General features: G+C 38.2%; 1 long non-coding RNA gene across 3 annotated transcripts; it reads left to right on the forward strand.

The window, feature by feature from the left end:
• The first annotated feature begins 1,734 nt into the window (after positions 1–1,734).
• LOC135313063 (uncharacterized) lies at positions 1,735–21,651 on the forward strand. Of its 3 annotated transcripts, XR_010372645.1 has the most exons (10): positions 1,735–1,895; positions 4,077–7,234; positions 7,829–7,978; positions 9,045–10,830; positions 11,800–11,943; positions 12,127–12,164; positions 12,800–12,948; positions 13,518–13,597; positions 14,722–14,816; positions 18,182–21,651. It is a non-coding gene; the product is annotated as an uncharacterized LOC135313063 (long non-coding RNA). The 3 variants fall into 3 exon arrangements; XR_010372644.1 differs by lacking the exon at positions 1,735–1,895 and having other exon boundaries at positions 3,986–7,234; XR_010372646.1 differs by lacking the exons at positions 1,735–1,895; positions 13,518–13,597 and having other exon boundaries at positions 3,986–7,234.
• The last annotated feature ends 686 nt before the right edge of the window (positions 21,652–22,337 follow it).

Here is a 22,337-nt window from a genome sequence, read left to right on the forward strand (position 1 = left end):
AAAGACTATGAGTGATTTGTCTTAATAATATCCCATCAGTTTATTAAGGGAGTCTTCCCTATGACCCTAAGAAGGGACACTATTTCCAGTGCTCCAGGAGCAAAGATCAATCCTCCAAAGTTGTATCCAGCCTGATGTAGGAGAATGATTTCATGATATAAGATCTGACCATACACATGGTCTAGATCTTGGGATTAAAAACTAAGGATTGTTTGTGCCGCCTCAATGTACTGCCACCATTCACCCTCTCTTACCCCAGCTTGTCTCAGTGTTTCAAGGAAAGATAAAACACCTTCCCCTCTCTCAAATACATCTCACCTCAAATATATCTAATACATGTCTATATACACAAATACATCAGTACCTGAGAGGGATCAGTTATGTACATTAGAGGAGGACCAGTCTTTCTCCTGAGCTCTGCAGGTGAATGCCAGAAGCGTGAGATTTGCTTATATGTATTATTTTAGCACAGAACTATGAGTGTTGTAAGAAGGTTGACACAGATCTATTCTGTCTCTAGCCCATGATACACAAGCAGGAGGATTCACAGATTTACAGATTGATTAGCCAGCAGAGACCACATGGAGAATCCAGTCCTACATGTCTACAAACAAGTCAGTCTGCACTGTATATGACTTACATGTAAGCCCCTCACCCCATAAAAACCTTATGTTAGTTAATGTAAGATGGAAATGTCTGAAATAGCATAAGGGGAGAAGGAACTAATTAAAATAATTCTAGGAGAGGTCTCTAGGGTGTTTCATCGATTGCTGAGAATTCCAATTAAAACTGCATATTTAGTGAAGAGCTTCTGATATCAGATTCTTATTTGTACCTGAAAGTTGGATGGTTTCCTTTTCAAAAGGAGAAAACTACTAATTAGAAAGAAATGTTTATAAATTCTACATTTTTCTTTCAGAATGGAAGTTGTGATGTAAAATGCATGCCCGCAGCTTAGTTGTTATAGAATCATAGAATAGTTTGGGTTGGAAGGGACCTTTAGAGGTCATCTAGTCCAACCCCCCTGCAGTGAGCAGGGACATCTTCAACTAGATCAGATTGCTTAGAGTCCAACCAACCTTGAATGTTTCCAGGGATGGGGCATCTACCACCTCTCTGGGCAACCTGTACCATTACCCCTTGTCCTGTCACAACAGGCCCTGCTAAAAAGGTTGTCCCCATCTTGCCTATAGTCACCCTTTAAATACTGAAAGGCCACAATAAGGTCTCCCTGCAGCCTTCTCTTCTCCAAGCTGAACAACCCCAACTCTCTCAGCCTGTCCTCAAAGGAGAGGTGTTCCAGCCCTCGGACCATTTTTGTGGCCCTCCTCTGGGCCTGCTCCAACAGGTCCAGGTCTTTCCTGTGTTGGGGGCTCCAGAGCTGGATGTAGCGTTCCAGGTGAGGCTTCACCAGAGCAGAGCAGAGGGACAGAATAACCTCCCTCGACCTGCTGGCCATGCTTCTTTTGATGCAGCCCAGGATACAGTTGGCCCTCTGGGCTGCAAGCACACATTGTTGGCTCATGTCCAGCCTTTCATCCACCAAGTTGTCTTTAAATATGATGTAATTTCATAAGCAATTTAATGAACAGACCATATAGTTGTTTAAGTTGGTCCTATGCCTGAACAATATGGCCTTGGTCCACTGAAGAACATGAACTCATGACCATTCTTACCCAAAATGTTCTCACACTTGATTACTGTTTTCTGATGGGAACATTGTTATTTTCAACAAGTAAGCTTTCGAAAGAAGAAAAAAAACCTGTTTTAACACAAGATGCAAGAGTTATAATCTGATTTATTGGTGCCACTGGTGAGAGCAGAAAGTATGATTACTTCTAAGCCTCTGCTATCAGATTGCTGATGATTGCAAAATTTCCTTGCATTTTTCTGAGGTAATCAAAATTTAAGTACTGTTTTGTAGCACAGAGATTACTGGTGCTTATTTTAATATTATAATTATCAAAAATAGCCATTATCATAACCAATGTATTTGGGATACTGAAATACAGTGTGCACACTGGTCTTGTGGAAGGACTTAGATTTGCGCCCAAGATTATAAATTATAAAATATGCTTTAATTTTCAGTTGTTTCAGCTGGTAAATGTGTGGACATGTAAGGTTTGTAGGTAAGATATCACAGATTGAAAAGCATATTTTTTGTTTTCCACTGGAACTAAACTCATTGTAACAAAGAATCTTTGGGATGTGAGATTTGTGAAATAATGAATATTTTCTGAATCTTGCAAACAAAATGGTTTTGAGAAAGTAGGCCTCAAAGTATCAGTCAAGAAAAGAAATCCAAGTGAATGTTCTTGTCAAAAAGAATAGTGTTTAACTAGTTCCCTATTTTATTTTAATCAACATTAGGTGCTGGAAATAGATTTCTGCCTGGACCAAAACTCCCATGTCTTTTCTTCTGTGAATTTGAAGGGAATTCGGTTCTGGCAGGAACCTCTTTTCAGGATGAATGTGTGAAGCTGCAGCTTAAAGCTCTGATCTCAATTATAATCATTACTCAGCTGGTGTATTTCTGTATATTGTAAGAAAAAGATAGCAACCTGCATGTGTTTTGTTTTGTGGTAGTTACCTTTACCAGTAGTTGCTGCTTTCTGAAGGTTGCATTACCCACCAGAGGGAGCTGAAGCCAAGAACTCTCAGATTTTCATAGAATCATAGAATCAGTTAGGTTGGAAAAGACTGGTAAGATCATTGAGTCCAACTGTTAACCTAACACTGCCAAGTCCACCACTAAACCATGTCCCTAATGCCACACCTACACGTCTTTTAAATACCTCCAGGGATGGAGACTCGACCACTTCTCGGGGCAGCCTGTTCCAATGCCCGACACCCCTTTTGGTGAAGAATTTTTTCCTATTATCCAATCTAAACGTTCCCTGGTGCAACTTGTGTTGGCCTTTCAATTTCCAAGGGGTTCCCTGGCAAAAGTCCTCTCTCATACTTCACAGGGCTTTGGATTTGGGCATCTGTCCTCAAGTTAGCTTGGGAGCAGATGGGGACAGGGTAGGAAATCAGCGCACCTCCCTATGCTAAGTTATGACCTCTTTTGGGAACCATCACTTCAGTGTCAAAGCAAGCAAAGCAAAAACCTTGTGATGTACATGTCATTGTTCTTTGGGTTTTATGTATGCTGTTCTTCGTAATATGAATAAGGACTCCAAAATTGTATAAAAGAGAAATAACTTTGAGAGAAAACTAATCATCCCTGAGAAAATTAGGCTGGGTAGAAGCAAAGGTGAATAGGTTATCCATGTCTCTAAAAGGAAACCTCTCAAAATCCTGACTACTAACAGACTGGAGGATATTTCTGCTATATATTAAACTGACATCTTGTTTATCAAGAAATAAACGGGCTGAAAAAGGATAGAAGGTGTAGTTCATACATTTTGTGTGTTTTGATTTTGCTCAGCACAGAAATATGTGTCAAGTATCTAAAGTGTTTATTTTGTCTGAGAATTTTGGAACTAAATGTTTAAGTGTTTCCAAACTTACATATCTTCATTTTTCCTTAAAAATCACAGTATTTTGACATATTCTAGTTTGTCTCAATTCATGATGATATACTGAAGAATGTTTTGATTTTTTTACTCAGCCAATTTCTATCCAGCTCAACTGCAGTGGTTTCTTTTACATATACTGATAAGTCATTTAAATTCAAGCCATTTTTAAATTGTATCCAGCTATGTTTTCATTATTACATGTAAAAACCGCAGGCCTCTAAAATTATTTAAAATTAAGTCCTCATGCTATGGTGAACAGGTTAGGCGCCTTACAAGTCCCTTAAAACGCAATTTTAAAAAAATTCTTGAGAATGTTGATACAGCTAATTTATTTATCAGTAAACACAAGGGATAAACCATACATCGTCTTGCCTTGGGTGTGGCAATACTGACATGGGCAAGGAACAGAAACATGGGGGTTTTTTTATGGTAGCCAAGTGATCAAGGTGAGGGGGGGGGTTTATTGTTCTCGTTCTTGGTTTTCTTTCCGTTCATTAAGTCATAAGATCATTTTATATTTCATCAACTTTGAATAAAAATCTTCCTTTGTCTTAGAGAGTGGAGGAGTGCTTGTCTTTATGGCCAAATGAGCTTCCTCTCATGTGTTTTCTTCTGCACTTGGAATAAGTCATCCACAGAGAAATAAGTAGATGCTGAGACATGGAGATTAAGAGCTGAAAGGTGGTAAGGAACACCTTCCTATACCATTTCTGAGTTGTAGCTGACCATATGAAGATGAACAGTATTTACGAATAGGTGGAGTTGACGTCTTTGTACTTGGCAGGAAGGTTCACACAGTTAATTATAGCTGAGCAATCACATACAAAGCTGGTCCTTATTGCCTCTAAGCTGCTTGCTACTTGCTCAACTCATTTGTAATTTTCAGTGCTGTGGCATCCTTTGACTTCTGCAAAACCTTTAGTCTATTGGTCATAAGAATTATGACCAATGGGAGACATTGAAACTTCTGTAGGTAATAGTCAAATCAGCTTTCTGCGCCACCAATAGTGGGTAAACGGTTGGCCTATTAGACCTCCTATGGGATTTTTTTTCAAATTCAAAACCTTTTCATACAAAAATGGTAACAGTCACATCAAATAACTTCAATTTCAGCTCAGGTTTCTGTTCCTGGACAGTATTTTGTCATGTCCTTCAAAGGAAAGTACAAGACCGTTTATATCAATTTGCTGTCTAAGGGACTTCGCTTTATGGCTTCCTTAGTTAGAAGTTGCCATATATACTGGTGCATCAGGTTTTAATAGGATCCGGACATTAAAAGAAATCTGTCTAACTTACGAAGGGCTCATTACCCATATTTCAGCACTTCAGAGAGGAGGACTTATTTCTGTATTTATTTTGCTGTCAATTTAGTTGAATAATGGCATAACTTGTCAGGATTTTAAATAGGCATTTTCCAGCATTTTGATGGGAATTAATCTGTCAAATGTAGTAAATAAAAAGAGAAATGTAAAAATTTCAAAAAGATTAGCAGGATATTCATAAATTTGAAAACCAAACCAAACCTTAAATTATGCAGTTTACAATTGTTCCCCCTCAGGAGTGGATGTTGGATAAATTACAGTGCTGTATGATACTTTGAAAGTGTGTTTTAGGATTTTCTTAATTAAAGAAAAGAGAAGGGGAGAAAATCTTACAACTTTTTTTGGAAGAGGAGATAAGTTATAATTTCTTTCAGATGCAGTCAACTAGCTATAGTGACCCTTCTCTTTTTTTAGTTTTCTTGGATTACTTTTCACACTCCTCCTAATTATTTCTGACAGCTTTTTTCTTGTGTCTCTGCACTTCATTCCTGCTGTCATTTCAATCTTTGTTTCTGTTCACTGTCTTGTTTGGGTTTATTTTTCCCTCTTGCTTTGTGTGTGGGTGATACTTTCATATTCTCTGTTTTCACATTTGACTTCCCTTCCCCTCAGAATTTTATTGGCTCATACTTCATTCTGAGGTTAGGGAAGGGAAAGGAATATATGCCAGCTGCAGACTCAGGAAATATACTCAGCTCTGTGTTTGAATCTATATTTTTTTTATTATTTCAGGGTTTTGATCATGCCAGTTGCTGAAGAAATGTGTGTTTCATGCAGCAGATACTCCTATATACAGGGATTGCTCCATACTTAAATGAAGAAATTCAATGAAAGATTATATTCTGTGTGCTTACAGAGTAATAGGAAGTATTTTTCACCAGTGAGAACTTAGAAGTAAAAAATTCCTCTTCATAACTCAACTGAATATCAGCCTTCCATCATTATATTTTTGTGAAAGCCAGATCCATTAATAATTTCTTTCTATTTACTCCATTGCTGTATAACTGATGTATTGTCATTATATAATCCAAATATTATAAGGGATTAATCCTAAGGGTATGTTTTATAGGTATGAATTCCCTCATCCCTTCAACAACCTACTGTATCTTACACTAACAAACTGCTACTCAAGTACATATTCTTCCAAACATAAGCTGAAGGGCAATCTTTCCTGGTTTCATATGCCAATCCAGCATGCACCTTTACACAATGTTTGTTGAGACTGTCAGACTGAAATTTCTGAGAACAAGATCTGGCTAGCACTGTGCAGGAGTGTTCTCTCAGTTTGTGCCCTACTCCCAGTATCAGCTGGGAGTTCGTTACTCATCTTTGCTCTGCGTAAATATTTTAGTCATGTAAAAAAATGATAGGTTTTCTAAGGGTGACAAGTCCACTTCTATAGCCTGTAATGGTAGGAGAGGATAGTCATAATTACTTATGCAGTATGTTTGACAGGACTTGGATGATGAGGTTTAGGAGAAGTCTAGTATCTGCCACTCACGTTAATTTTATTTTCAAATGGCACTGGCAATATTCTATATCAAAGACAGAAATAGTTTGCAAAGGCAAATCCAGCTGCAAGGAGTTAAGACGAAGTGTTAGAAAATTGATGAAAGAGGAAGGAAGCAATAGGCTGTACATTAAAAGAGATTATAAAGAGAATCACCCAAAGTGTATGTTGATGTCCTTATTCGATTCCCGTATTTTATCACTGGTACGTCTGAAGAGTTTGAAAACTAGATTTGTAGATGGTAATGACATTGGGAGCACAGCAAATCATAATGTATGCATCATCTAGGTTCAGTGCAGGCAGAGACGGGGGAAAAATGTTTCAAAAGAAGCAAAATCAAGCCAGATTAAAAATCCCAACTACTGTACATGACCATCTTTTTTAGCATTAAAATGTGTGGTCAACTAGCATATTTGGCAATCTGACAGTTTTTTATTCCTGAACTGTTACTGCCAGAGCAGCAAGATTGACCTTCCAATCCTCCCCCTCCCAGTCATGTCGTAGTTGGTATAAAAAGTCCAAATCAGGCTGCATCAGAGCATCTGGAGTTTATTCTGTACCTTGCTCATCTAGTTCATTATGACAGTATAGACCTGATGTTGTCATATATCTCTTGCACTGAGTTGTGCATACACATCTGGATACAATTCAGTCTTCCGTGTATTTGCACTTATCTTCAGGTTTTATTTAGTAGTGTGACAGAATAAGGCTACAGGTATGATTTCTCTCTTTTAATTGACTTTTCTTTTGTACAGGAACAGAAAAGAAGCCAGTGTTCAGTGCTAGAAAGGAGATGTGGTTATTAAGCCGATATGCCAATACTCTGAGACTGCTGTTCAGGGAGAAGCTGTAACTAATGACTACTTCCTTGTGATCTTTAGGTAATGAATGTTTAGAAACTATGTACTTGCTTCTCCAGAAAAAGTAGTTGTGCCCAATTTTTTTAAATATTTGGGTGGCCGATGAGGTCTTCAAGAGCATAATTTCTAAATTCTTCTGGAGTTTTTGAAAATCATGCTGGCAGCCTTCCAGCAACGTTAGGTGCCTAACTCCTCCTAAAAATCTGGGCTTTTACCCCTAACCTTTTCACCCAGTGTTCCATCTGAAGGCAGGAGGTTTTAGCTCTCTCACGCCTCCATTACGCCTTCCCGATTCTGGTACCTTCATCCTGTCATGCCTGGCAGCTACTGCAAGAGCAAATTCTGTACTACTCCATTAATTTCAGAAGTGTCAGCAGGGCTGCCCTTGCTTTACACTGAGGTGAGTTTCACCCTAAAATATTCTTGAGTGCACATTTTCTTTTCAGATAGTGTTACAGATTTAAAAACAATTGCTGTTTTAGAAGTGCCTGTAGTGGTGTAGTAGAAACCTCCCTCATGCTATGAACAGCTCTGCTGTTCCTTACAGGGCAGCAGGCTGTTATGCAGGTAGAACTTTTCAGTGTTAGCACCTTTGCCTACTCTCGCACTCTTCAGGGTTGCTGCAATGACTTATTTGCACCTGCTTCATTAATCACCTCGACTATCATCTCGTGGCATTCAGACATATTCCAGACATACTACCACTGAAATAATACTCTGGAATCTGAAGACTGCAGGCCAAGTTACCTTCAGTTCATCTTAGAGGTGAGTGGTTTCATTTCTGTTCCCATTTGTTAAATAAAGGAGAATTGTTTCATTGAATTGATTCATTTCTGAAAGAATCATGCAAATGGAAATCTCAAACTATCGATATTGTCATTCCGTATTCTATTTCAATAATCTCTTCTACTTTATCATGGTACATTATTTAATTTCCTAGTGTTTCACATGAACTGTAACAAGATTACAATGAAAAATGGTGTGCTATGTGGTAAAAAACAGAATACCAAGTGACCTGAGTGCTCTGAAATCAATCACGTGACAAAGGAGATGGGCTTAAGTGGTGAACAAGTGTATTCATTCTTGTGAGAATACAAGAGATCTGAACCAAATTTCATGTGAATTTTGTGGAACTTTTATAGAATTTAATTTAAGTTCCAAAGGTTATGATTGCTCGAAATCACTGAAACATGCTCTCTAATCCTAAAAATCTCCACATTCTGGAAACCAAAGATACGATTTTCAGTGCTGAATTCAAGCTTCTGTTGCTATCTCAATACTTTATCAGTAAACTGAATACTATTATCAAAGAACTATAATTGAATATAAATTTTTATATATTCTTGTAAATAATATGAGATTCAAACATATATTTGATGGCATTAAAGTCAAACAATGGCTTATCCAAAAAAATGCCCGAGTCCTTAAATCCTGTGCAGCTTAGCTCAGGAAAAGATACCTGGAAACGTTCCTTCTGAACACAGTTGTTGTGGTAAGACAGTTGCAGAGAGAAAATTTTGCCGATTTCTACATTCTCTGTAAGCCAGATCTGATCAGGCTTTATACATAGTGATCAGTACCCTTTATTTCACCTAGAAAGTGAAATGATCACCAGTGCAGACATTTGTGTACCTGGCCTTTGTGTGCTTACCAAAAAGGTGGACAGTAAAATACAGGTACACCGTTCAAGCAACCTTACAAGATAGTCCTAGTAGAACAACCACAGACAGATGTTAATTGCAGAATATTCTATTCCTGTGCTACAAATACTTTCAAATGCCTTTTTTTTTTTTTTTCTTTTCTGTTTTCCAATTTAACCTTAAATCTGTAGGTGTTTGTCCTGAACTACTTTTTTAGCCTTTTGTGGTGGACAGAACTGCCTTCAAGTGTGGAACTTGGCTGCAAAGATCAATGACCAGTTTTTGACTGTTACTACAAACAAGCTAAAAAACACAAATGGAATTTGAGACATTGTGGCTATGCTGAATTGTCCCAGGCAAGTTCAAACTACACAGGTATTTGACAATTAAACCTTCCCTTTCTTTCAGATCAGGGCAGGTAGCAGACAAGACAACATGACTGGCACAATGTTGCATTTGAAAACATGACTGAAGCCTTTAAAAGGCAGTTCTGCCAAACAGAACAGGCAAAATATACTAGTTTCTGCAATTTGTGCCTGAATTGCCTTGCCTGTTTCTGAAGTAGTTTACATATTGCAAACGGCTGGATTCAGAACTAACATAAATGAACACAATGCTGAGCACTGCTGGAATCATCCAGTCAAAACCAAGTTGAACATGAAGAGTTAGCCAAAGCACTCATCCTTTCAACACCTTGGAAACATTTTTAGAATGTATCTCAGACAAATTATGGCAAAAAACTGAAGAGAATTTTTTTTTTTTTTAATGATGAAAGCTCAGACCTCCAAAAGTGAACTCCTGATTCCCACTGGTTTCTGTGAGCCAGGATTTCAGTCCTGTGTTGCAGCTGGATACGTATATATCTATGCTGGTGAACTGGAGATCACTGTCATGGGAGTGTTCAGAAGATTCATAAACCAAGTCACTTCAAACTCTTTAAAACATAACAGGGACAGCTCTGTAGGCAGAATAATTACTAGTCCTACAGTGGTGAGTGTTTTGGGGGTTTTTGTGTCTTGGAGATACGTTGTATACAGGAATCTAAGTGCTGGAGTGATTACAGTGTGCAACATAGTAAAATCAAAATGCCGTGCTGTTAGAATGGAAAAGGGACTTGTAGAAAGCATCGAAATTGTGCTGGTGAGGGATACAAAACTCTTTGTCTCTACAGACAAAGGATTGGGTTCTCTGACACTCATTTTTCAGGTACTAAATGCAAATTTATTTAGAAAGTAAGCTGGGGAGATGCATGGTTATGGATTCTTTTTACATTTCTGTAAAACCTAATTAAGCAAGACATTTACTTAGATAAATAATTACACAAAGCAGGCAAGGTGGTTTTTGTTTTAATATTTTTTACTAGACTCTGTTAACTTATGACCTTTTGAAAAAGAAGTATGTGAAGAAACAGGTCATTACATCGCTCCTTGCCAAAGTAAAGAGTACAGGATTCTTGAGGCTACTGCTTGGCCTCTCTGAGAATAGGTACGAGTTTATCTCTAGCACTGACTGCATCATCCACAAAGCTTTACATATAGAACAAATCATATGTTCATCCTCTGTACAACTAACTGCTAAATACTTCTAAATAGAATGATTGTTCAGTCAACCATCTTAGTTTTTTTCATTTTCTTGAGTCACAACAGTCATTAGCATAAAGGGCATTCTCTTAAAATCCTTCAGGTACTAATGGAAGTGTCTCTAAATAAAGCTAAAATCTGAAAATAAGCAATTCTTTACAGTGTATTGTGTATCTGAGTGGAAACTTTAAGTCTGGTTAAGGTCATCTGTACTTCTTAGTTTCAAAGCTACTGTGGGACCTGAACTGTAAACTAAGGCTCCCTTTTCCAGAAATGGAAGTCACTTTCTGGGGATAAAACCCTCTAACAGCAATGAAGACCTCACTGGAGCAGAAGGAGGCAACTCGTTCTTCCCTATGTCTATTGGACTGAGTTGGTTTTCCCTAGCATTTGTAAGGTCTGTGAGAAATGTTTGGATAAGATCTTTTGGTGCTGTTCCCAGAACAGGGTTCATGTGATATCAAAGAATGCTGATGTTTTGCCAGGGACGTTTTTGTCATTGGGAATTTAGAGACTGGGTTTGTAACGGGTTGGCTGAGCCAGAATACAAAGAAAACTCCTCAGCAAACTATTCTGGCAGGCCATTTTCTGTCAAAGGCCACCAGGGACCTGTACCAGGAGACTCCACCCAAAAGGAGAATGAGCAAGGGAGCAACAGGTGACAACTTTTAACTTCTTTAGCACTGCAGAGCTGGAACTGAAACATCAGTTGTCCAGGCCATGGATTTTCACTGAAATATGAATTATTGGAATAAATAAATGAGGTCATTGTAACCTTCCTTAAAGCCAGAGTGTTCTTGTCTTGAAGCAGGGACATCAAAGACCAGACTTATGTAGAATTATTTTATTCCTTCAACTGCAAGAATTAGTGACCCTAGCTCCTGAGAAGTGGGAAGAGGAATGGCTCACTTAAATACTCTTTAAATAGCATTACTATCTCTCTAGACATTAGTCAAAACCAATGGTTTCCAGTCTTTTTTCCATCTGTAACCCATAAGTTTTGTCCACTGGCAAGGCAGTTCTGGGCGAACGGAAGGTAAGCATACTGACAGTTTTCCTCACTAATTTCCATTCACCCCTTAAAGTCTGGAGTTGCAGACAGCCTGTTTTGACTTCTGAGTAAATGCAAGGGATTTATCTTGAATCTACCATTGCTGTTCACAGTAGTTATTTAAGGTGCAGTCTATCACCACCTGCTTACAATATACAAAAGATGAGAAGATATTAGATTTTCCAGAAGCCTTAAAATTGTCATGATCACCTATTAAGTAAATTGTGCGTCCTTCCTTCTGAGGAATTTTGCTTCAGTTAACATAATCAAAAGGTTCTATCAGGTGAAAAATGTCAATATTTAATATTTTTTCAGAACGTTGGACCGCATGGGAAAGGTGCAAAGAAATTAAGACAGGAAAGGAGACTGGAGAAGGTAAAATAAGAAATGGAAAAGAATGAACTTACTAGTGACAAACATAATGCCATTGATCAGTACTCGCTTATTGGAGATGAAAAGGTAAGAAACAACATCCTAATATATCATGTTTATACGGTTTCTCTCAAATCTCAAAATACTGTTCTGCTTACTGATGGATGTGTTATGTAACAACTGTTACAATGCTGAGAAGTTATTTTGTCCTACTTTGTATTCCTTTTGTTTTATGATGTCACTTATTTCTGTCTTGTTTTCACTCCGTAGTTTACATTATGGTCTGGTATCAGGAAGGTCTCGAATAGGTAAGTGTTCTGGGATCATAATCATAATTAAGCCCTCCTTTTGATTGTTTAATTTACACTGATGATTAATTTTCTAATCGGAAATTCTATAGTGTTTCTTTCCAAAGATCAAATTTTATATAGTAATAAGAATTTTACAGTTCATTGGATTGTAACCAGAATTCCCTTTTTCACAGGTTTGCAATACAAGTTTGCTATTTGCTGTCATCTGCATATATAAAGTATCACTGGTTGGCTGTGTTTGGCTTTGCTATGAACAGTTTCTGATCTGACTTACTGTAGATAGTCTCAGCCGTGTTCATTTGACAGGATTTACCTGAATTTTCTCAGTCGTCACTGCATTGGGTCAATAGTTGGATCAGCTGGAGAAGTTATTACAAGTGCATATGTGTACATATACAATAATTTATATGTCCATATGAAAGGACTTATGCCTAGAGTTCCTGTTCATTTTAAGGTTCATTGACCATTACCAATGTTACTTAACTACTTATATAAATAAATGAGCTAAGAATGAGAAAAAGGTACATATTTTTAATTAGATATCAATGAGATTAAAAAGTGCTGACATAAATCTGCAGAAAAGTTCTTGAGCTTGCAACTACTGACTTGCCAGATGGTCTCCTGCTCCCTAGGTCACAGTGCGTTCATACCACGTACACCATGTCTCTGAGTTCAGTTTGCAAGCCCTGTGCCAACTCCATCATCTTGAAACCAGCACATCCATCTTCTTTCTATACTCTACTGCCTTGACTGACATTGGCCACTATCTGGTGCTTCCCAGGTACACCCAAGAAAATCAACTATATCAAGCTGTGGTACTTAGAAACCAGAACAGTAGGTATTATTTTTTGTAAGCTTAAATGCACTTTTCATTTTGAAAAGTGACTGGTAGATGTGGCATTTATAAAAATAACCAAGAGTTTGGATGGTGAATGTTTGCGTGAAACTACTCAGAAATTATCAATGCAGTAAGGATTACTTACTGAATGTTCTCTAGTTGCTAATAATTCATGTACTCATTTTGCCAGTCCCTTCCACCAAAAATTAACACTTATCAAAGAAAATACTGTGAAACGTTATTCTAGTGTTTCTTGAATAGGTAGAAACCAAAGCACAGTATCCAAGTTTGTTGCTTAAAATACCGGAACATCTGTCAAATTTTCTCTGAGTGTGGAGAATATAATTATTTTGTTATTAGTTAATTACATATGCAACAAGTAGAAAGAGCTGAAAATCCATTTAGGAGGTTATTTCTTTCAACAGTACTGAAATTTAGTATTATTGGACCTATCTTTCTACTGTAATAGGATAGGCCCTTCTTACATACAAACATCCATGTTTTCACTCCAGCAAATAGGTGGTACTTCTATACAACAGCTAGAATCTTCCCCAGGGTAGTTGTGTTCTGCAGTCATCGCCTGAATCACCAGGTATGATTAGAAGCTTCCCCTCCCTGATCCTAGCTTCAATGACCCTGGGAAATTGCACCATTCTTCACATCGTATGCCTTTAAATGTTCCTCAGTTGTGGATCTGGATTTCCCTGGGAAGAGAAAGGTTAGCCTTCCACGTAGACTTTGTGCCGCTGTGGTAGCATAACCTTCAACACAGTTCAGCTTGCTTTTGGCAGGGGAATGCAAGGAACATGCAATGAGTGTCCACCCAGCTCGCCACTGGCGATGCTCAAAATGTGCCCTTAGGTAGGGTGGGTCTGATGGCTCTGCTCCCCACCTGCCCTGTTGCCTGAGAGTAAATACTACATTCTTCAAATGATTTTCAGAGAGAACTTTCAGGGGAAAAGGCAGGAAGAAGGAGAAATATTAAATTCTCCCAGAGCATTGTCTGGGCCTCCAAGGATATGTCAGTGCCTTCCCATAGCTCAAGAACTGCTGATCCAATCCACTTCCCCTGCCCAAGGGCAGGATCAGTTATAATTAAACTGATTCTGACACAATTGTCTAGCCTGTCTTGTAGCATCTTTGTCACTGGAGAGCTTTACTTTCCAGAGTAATATATTCCAGTGCTTCACTGTCATTATGGTTGGACAGTTCTTTTTTGTTTTGTTTCCTCCAGTGTCTTATTTAAACCTTCAGTGCTGCATCTGAAGGACATTAATTATTGTCCTTTTCACTTAGACAGATTGTCCCGTTTCTCTCAGAAGCAAACTGACGTCAGTCCTCTTGTTTCTAAGCTTTGTTCTATTTTTCATTAGAAGTCATTGTCTTCTATGCCCCTTCTCTATCTTGTTGCTTATTTGAACTCCCCCCACCCTTAAGTGTGGTTTCCAAAACTGAATAGCATATAGTTACTTAACATGTCTTAAACCAGCATTCCTATTTATTCACCTCATGAGATTTGGGGTTTTTTGCAGTGGTGCAAAAATAATGACATGTTGATCTTAGTCTCCTCAAATCCTAGGGGTTTTTTTTGTTGTTATTGATTATTGTACTACATTAAATAATCATTAAAATGCTATTCCTTAAGACTAATATAAAATTAATAGTAGAGGTGTTTATCTGACAGATACTTAAAATGACTATTCTTCTAAATTTTAGGTTTAAAAATTATTGAAGAATGACCCAGATATGTACTGCCTGACAGTTACAGATGATGCCAGTAGGATTGGTTTTGGAGTCAAGATGGAAAATGGGTAAATTTCTGAATATGTTCCTCTTTTGTTATGACATGAATGGTATACTCCAAAACCATTAAGTTCCTCTGCTGAATCACTTGCTCAGAAAGGAAAAATGAGGAAGCTGGCTAATGCTGATAAAGTAACTTCATGAAATGCAAAGAATAAGTTAATAGATTTTGTGCTTCTGCTGATAAGTCAAGGGGTTTGCATGTTTGTAAAAATTATATTGAGTTATTTTTTCAAACAAAATGCTTCTTACATCATTTTCTTTCATTCACTTGCATCCTTTCACTAAGTAAAATAAAACCATGGTTGGTCATCTTGCCAGGGTTTTGCTACCTTAAAAAATGAGAAAAATGACAGAAACCCGATAGTTTAGAATGACAAATGTAGTAGTTTCTGCTTACATGTTCTGATCTTCTAAACTGGAAATGAACAGGAATGTTGGGCAGTCATTACTAAAGAGCTGCATGATTTGTTTGAAATTAGGCTTTGTTGTGTGCCATCTTTATTAAGCGGTGCTCTCTTTATAGGGGACTCAGGTTTTAAGTATGACTGTTTGTGAATGGCCCCCTCTTTCTCCAGCTGAAGGAGATGATGATCATTCCACCCTGGAGTAAAAATCTAATTACAGCGACACAAACAACACAGGGAGACTCTAGGCTAAGAAGATACATTTTAGAAGCCCAAGCATCAAACAAAAATAAGGGATCTAGGGAAAACTTAATGATAAAGGCAGCCAGCCCCAACTACCCAGTGAGATTCCAGTAGAAGGTGACAGGATTCCAGTGTCTATATTCGTATCAAAATAAGTCTTAGAAGAAACTTAGTGTTTTTAAGGCTTGCACAGTAGTAATGAGAGACAACTGAGAGAAGCTGTGCACGCCATTTATTTTGAGCTATTTGAAGTCCAGTCAGCCTCTGTAGTTGTGCTGTTTCTTGATCTTTCCAACTATAACAGCATACATGGTGCTATCTAATGGGCTTTATTTAAGGTTTAGACAGAGATCTGCTTGAAATGATTCACTGAAATAAAACTATGCCAAAGTTATTATACAGTCTATTTTAATGGAGCTGTTTATATCAGCACCATCTTCAACTGAAACTCATAACACTCCAAGAAGTATTATATCCTCCTACGTGGTTCAAAAACATGGCGGAAATAGCAATACCACAGTTATTGCTTCAGTTACTTCCCATGGAGTGTTAAGAAACCTGACCCAGCAGAAGGTTAGCCATGTTTTAGAGCCTTGAGTTAGATGACTTCAGCTAGGATACTGTAGTTAGATGCTTTCAGTTGATGTACTTAAGCCTTCAGTAGAAACGGGCATTTTGCTGAAAACACAAGCAATATCTAACAGGAATGAGCTTAGTGCCATCTCATTAGTCAGTATTTGCTTGACTGGCTTTAGTTCAGGAGCTTGTAGCCAGTGTCTCACTATGCAAGGCAAAAATAAACAGTTTCAACATCATTATACGTTCATGGCTTTTTTAATGTTTTTAATAGAGCCAGTTTTTGAACAGAGACAGGACCTGCTTTGTGCAGATTCCATATTTTGCCAAGGCTGTGATTTAAAATTGCACCTCAGCCTTATCATTTATTCAGGAGATGAAGCATCTGCTGAAGAGCATGTTTGCACAACACCTTTGGAGAAATGGGCAGAGAGGAAAGACACAAGCTGTTAGAAAATAATATCAGTCTATATCAGTGGGAAAATAAAAGGTGTTTGAAAGCACAGTTAGCCTAAAGAACTTAGCTTCAGCTGTAAAGAATTGCATGCAAGTATGTAATTTTTATTTCATCAGATAATTCCATTTAGAAGCCATGCTTAATTTAGTGAGAAGGAAAACCAGGACTATAATCTGGGAAAATTTTCCATATCTTTATATGCAGATTTACTTTGGTCATAAGGTTCAAGAAGGAACCTTATCAAATGATCTGTTGTTTTGGCAAGCATATTGACGTGATCTTAATTTAATAACTTTTTCCTACTGAGATTTTTGAATAAACTTCTGCCTAGAGGCTGTATTCTAAAATATCAGGATGTAATTTTTAAAATTTTTTTTTTAATTCCTTCATCCAGAGACAGAATAGATGCAGGAATGTTTCTTGTTGCAGTCAGGACATTCCTCCTGTGAGAGACTTGCATTATTTGAATTATTAAGAAAAGTTTAAAATTTCTTCTCAGTTCATTTAATTCTCATAAGTTATAACAGCCTTTTACAGTTGGCAGTTACTGAAGCTGCAGTTCAGTTACTCTGGTGCACTCCACAAAGTCAAGCCTTTGAAATCTGTGGGTGCTCTCTTCTCTGTTGTTGTACCTCATGCCAGCAAGTATGGATGACTAGTTATTAAATACACGAGAGAGAGGTGTTCACAAAAAAAATTTTTATTAAATATGAGACTTATGTCTGACCTGCTTCCCCCAAACCAATTCTGTCTCCATGGCAACAGCCACAAGTGTGTGACAAAACATTTGGGATTTCTCTAAAGAAAAATTTAAATACTTAAAACGTCACTTTTCAGGGAAGCATCGTATTTTATCCTCAAGCAGGTTTCAAAAGTGTATAACATGTTTACAGGAAGACAAGCCTTGTGGCTTGTAAAGCTTCATCAACTATCACATTAAGTTCACTCCCCAGGGCAAGCAAGGCCGACTGCTGCACAGGCATAAGAATGAACAGTTACTCTGTTAACTTACCTGATCTGGCATTGCTTTGGGAATGGGGAGGTATGTCTTCTGAAGTCAAGTTGAGAATAGCTCTGGTATGATAATAATAAATTTTACTGCAAACTTCTTTACATAAAATCATCCAGAAGCACCTTTGCAGTTTACTACAAATATTACAGTAGTGTAAGGGGAGAAAGACTGAAAATTATTCTTGCTTCCTGTTGCTAAATAAGATGTAATCATAAGGTAGTTGAATTTGCCACTCCAGCGATTGCTATCATTAGATTACAGATTACTGCACTGAAAATTATAGCCAACAAAGCATGTAATTTTATTTAGAAAATGCTCAATGGTCTGTTCTGTATGGTTTCAACTATTGTTCAACACTTCTAAGTTTTATGAAATCAATATGAGGAGTTCTTCACCAATGCAGAAATTCTGATGGTCTAACTGATACTTAGAAATCCAAGTCATTTACCATTTTTTAAACTTCTTAAAACTCTCCCAAAAGCCATTTAATAGTGAGATTATCTTGCATCCCATGTCCCAGCAATAGTGGTTAACTTATACAACTCACTGTGTTCAACTGCTAATACAATTCCTTGTTAGTGTATTTCACCTTTAGGGAAAAAGAAATGTATTTAGGTGTTTTCTTAAAGCATTTACTATCTATATGTATTTGAGTATGTTTTTGTTGTCTGTTCACAGGATAAGAGTGTGGGATCCATTTGAACGTCAGCATATCATTATTGCAGGTTATGAAGGCATACGTCATACTGTGATCAGCAAATTCCAGCTGCTGGAGGAAAGGGCAAAAGCAGTCCTACTTGCAGGTCTGTGAAACTGAATATTATACTGGTAATGCTTCCCCAATTCTATTTCTCATCCTTCTCCAGTAATAGATGACATGTAGTATTAAACATTTACAAGGTAAAATTTCTAAGTGGGCAATAATGTAGATAGAGAGTGTGCTGCAACTCTAGTATGGTTTTGGTATTCTCTTGGTTTTATTTTTATTTAAGAAATGATGGGTACTTTCTCCTTTGAAATGGGATATTGAGGACTTAAACTTCGCTGTCTGATGTGGTCAAAAGGAGCCTTAGAATAATTCTGTGCCTGCCCAGCAGCAGCTGACAGACTAGGGAGAGTGCATCCCCCCTTCTGGTCCCTGCACTGGAGAGCAGGAAAGATGATCCCAGTTACCAATCCTTCCCTGTCTCGGGCACCAGGCTATTTTAATGGCTCCAATAAAGTGTTCCTCAGACAACAATTAAAGGCATTCTTCAAGGTCTGAAAAGCACGTAGTCCAGAGAGGACAGAGACAAAAATAGTCAAAGAACAAGAAAGCAGAACCAAGGAAATAACAGTACCAGAGAATGTTCATGCAAAAACCAGAAATTTGGGGGAGTTTGTTGTCACTGTTTAACACAGGGTGCCTTTACTCTAGACTTTCAATGTCCATTTATATTCATTTCCACCACCTAAAATAATAACTTATTCATTAATAACCTCAAACAGCAAGAAAGCAGTATCTCCATAAAAGCCCAAAGGAGACATGTAGCTTCCATGGCACAAGTATGAATGCTGGGGCACCTGTGGGCAAATGAGTTAATTGCACAATCTCTGTCCATCTCCCTCGCCTCTCCATTAAAAAAAAAAAACAAAAAACAAACCAAAACCAAAACCCAAACAAATAAAAACAAAAACAAAAAAAAATCCAAACAAATACTGTTCCTTGACTGCCAGCAAATGCAGCTACTGCAGTAATTGCACATAGTACCTGTCTGGGCTGCTGTCTCCCAGATAACCTTGCTGTATTCCTCACTGGAAGGTTACAGTTGCAAGTAAATTGTAGTCTTTTCCCAGAAAGTATGAAACAAATTTAAACACCTAAAACTTGTCAGATTTTTAAATTCATACTGCATATAATCATACAGCATCCAGTTTGCCTCCCACAAAAATCTCTGCCTCACTGGGACCATGCAGGGGCAAAATGAAGTTTGGGTTAGTATCTATAAGCCTACCGTTTCCTAGCCTGACTGGTGACCTAAATAAAACTTTCAGTATTAGGTTTTTCCAAGATGTAATTTATACTATGGCTGTCAGGAGTTAAGATAGCAGTTGCCATGGAGCTTTAATCTTTTTTTAGGCTTTAGTCAAAGGAAGCTGGAAATCTGTATGCTGGGTAGAACCCCTCTCAACAGAATTTTATTTAAATTGGGACAGGATTTTATCCTAATTTCTCTACTGAAAGTTATGCTCAAGGGTTCTAGAATTCTTTTTATTTTATTCTGCTTCTCAGCAGGAGATGAAAGTTTCTTTTTAGGCTTCTTAAATCACACTACATTCAACCACAGAAGTACCCAAAGTCACTTCCCCTCATACTCCTCCAACTATGAACTGTAACCTTCTACTAGTCTTAATGTTCACAGCTAATCATTGTAGTGAAGTTCATTCACCAGTTTTACTATTTTCAGTGGAGGTACTCCGTAAGTGTGCAGAAGCAAAACTTTGGGGAGGATTTAATTTTCTGTGTGCCCACTAAGCGCTAATCCCTACATTGGAAAACAGGCCTTTGGAACAGGAGAAGTAATTACAGTTTGAATCCGTGTGTATGCTGCTTATAACTTCCTTGATGTGTATTTAAGAAAAAAAGAAGCGTGCAATGCTTGAAGTGCATCTCTGAGAACTACGAAATTGGCCATGCTATAGTCAGCAATGTTCTGCTAGAACATAGTTGCAGCAGAACAGAGATGCAGTCCCATCTAACACTTGCAATTAAAACATTGCTGACTGACTTAAAACTGAACTTATCCCATCAGGTAAGCCAAAAGAATGCAGAAATAGGTGGGGAAAAAATGCAGAATTTGTCAAAATAAGCTTTTAGAAATCTTACCCTACCCCAACCAAAAATTAGAAAGGTTTCAGATGCAATATGAACTTGATCTTAAGAGACTTGGATTCAAAGGCAAATTACAGCTTCATTTAATGAAAAATTCACCAGAATTTTCACAAAATAGAACTGTGTACTGGCCAGCTCTAGTGGAAATCCATAATCCTTGAGCTATTCCAAAGAGTGCTGGGTAATCAGAACATTGGTGCAAAAGAGAGGATTTCAAACTTCTTCAACTCTTTCATGGTATGTATTATATAAGAGGCATGATAATAATAAAAAATAAACATCTTTTTCCTTCTGGAATATGTAAGTCTGAGGAACTTGGACAGTTGTACAGTAACATCTGGTTTTACCACTGCCAGCAAAATGTCTTACCTAACTAGCACTGGACAGAAAAGCAATTCTTGTGGGTTTGAATGCCAACCCTGCTCATCATCTTGAGAGAATCAGATGCAAAACCAACTGTCCTTTCCACTGAAAAAAAGACTCTTTTGGAGAAGTGCTCACTAGCAGCCAGGAAGAACCTGAAGAAACTAGACTGTCTGATGATCAAAGACACAAGGAGCATCTCAGATCTCTTAAAGACAGCTATTCAGAGGTCTAATTGTTTACTGTGCCCAAGAAAAGCTATGCACTGTGAATAGGATTCAGAAAGCCATCACAGTCAAGGAAACTGCTTAAAGTAGCTCAAAAGAACTTTTGAGAGGTGAGGTGAATAAGAAGTGCATATCTTCAAGAACAGATGCTTGGCTCTGAATTGCAGGGAGATACTAATCTCGTTTCAAGGTTTTCAACCTTTCTTGATTTAGGCTCCTATAGGAATCTCTTACAAAACAGCAAGCGCCACTGCTTTCCTAACTTCATCTGACTGGCCTAGTGCAGACCTTCCCAACATACATCTCAGTGAATTTGTCTGGTCTGTGTCATTCCACAGGTCAAACCATACTTGGCCTGCCTCAAGTCTCCTGCGCAGAGACTAGCCAGGGTTGCTAGTCCTGACAGAGGAAGTTATGCTACTTCTAAGCTGTAGCATGAGCAAGTTGCTTTTTCTTTGCCCACAAGACATTTGTTTGCTGAGGCTCACTGAGTAGATAGGCTGCCTTTCAGGAATACATCTGTCATTTTGAGTATAAAGCAGGCTTCAGCAAGCAATAGCAATAGTTACAAAGATAGTATTAGTTTTGAAATAGGCAATAGAAGAACTTCAGCTTTTGGCTGGGATAGAGTTAATTTTCTTCACAGTAGCCACTCTGGGGCTATGTTTTGGACTTGTGCTGGAAACAGCGTTTCCAGCAAACAACAAAAACAGAGACAAAAACAGAGATGTTTTTGTTACTGCTGAGCAGTGCTTACACAGAGTCAAGGCCTTTTCTGCTCCTCACCTCAATGCACCAGTGAGTGGGCTGGGGGTGCACAAGAAGCTGGGAGGGGGCACAGCTGGGACAGCTGACCCTGACTTACCAAAGGGATATTCCACACCACATGACGTCATGCTCAGCATATAATGCTGGGGAAAGAAGAAGGAAGGGGGGTTATTCAGAGTGATGGCATTTGTCTTCCCAAGTAACCTTTAAGCATGATGGAGCCCTGCTTTCCTGGAGATGGCTGAAGATCTGCCTGCCCATGGGAAGTAGTGAAGGAATTCCTTGTTTTGCTTTGCTGGCATATACAGCCTTTGCTTTACTTATTAAACTGTCTGTACCATAACCCACAAGTTTTCTCACCTTTACTCTTCTGATTCTCTCCCTCATCCTGCCGGGGGAAGCGAGCAAGCAGCTGCATGGTGCTTAGTTGCTAGCTGGGGTTAAACCACAATAGTCCTTTTTGGCACCCAATGTGGGGCCTGAAGGGTTCAAGATAAGGACAGGTTTGTTTGGAATATGCTAGATAAATTTATAGCTGTTATTGCCATTTAGATATTAATCAGCAGGCTTCTGTGCTTGCCATGGGTCTTGCTTGCCTATAAGT

Source organism: Phalacrocorax carbo, chromosome 4 (assembly GCF_963921805.1).
Source record: "Phalacrocorax carbo chromosome 4, bPhaCar2.1, whole genome shotgun sequence".
NCBI lineage: Eukaryota > Metazoa > Chordata > Aves > Suliformes > Phalacrocoracidae > Phalacrocorax > Phalacrocorax carbo.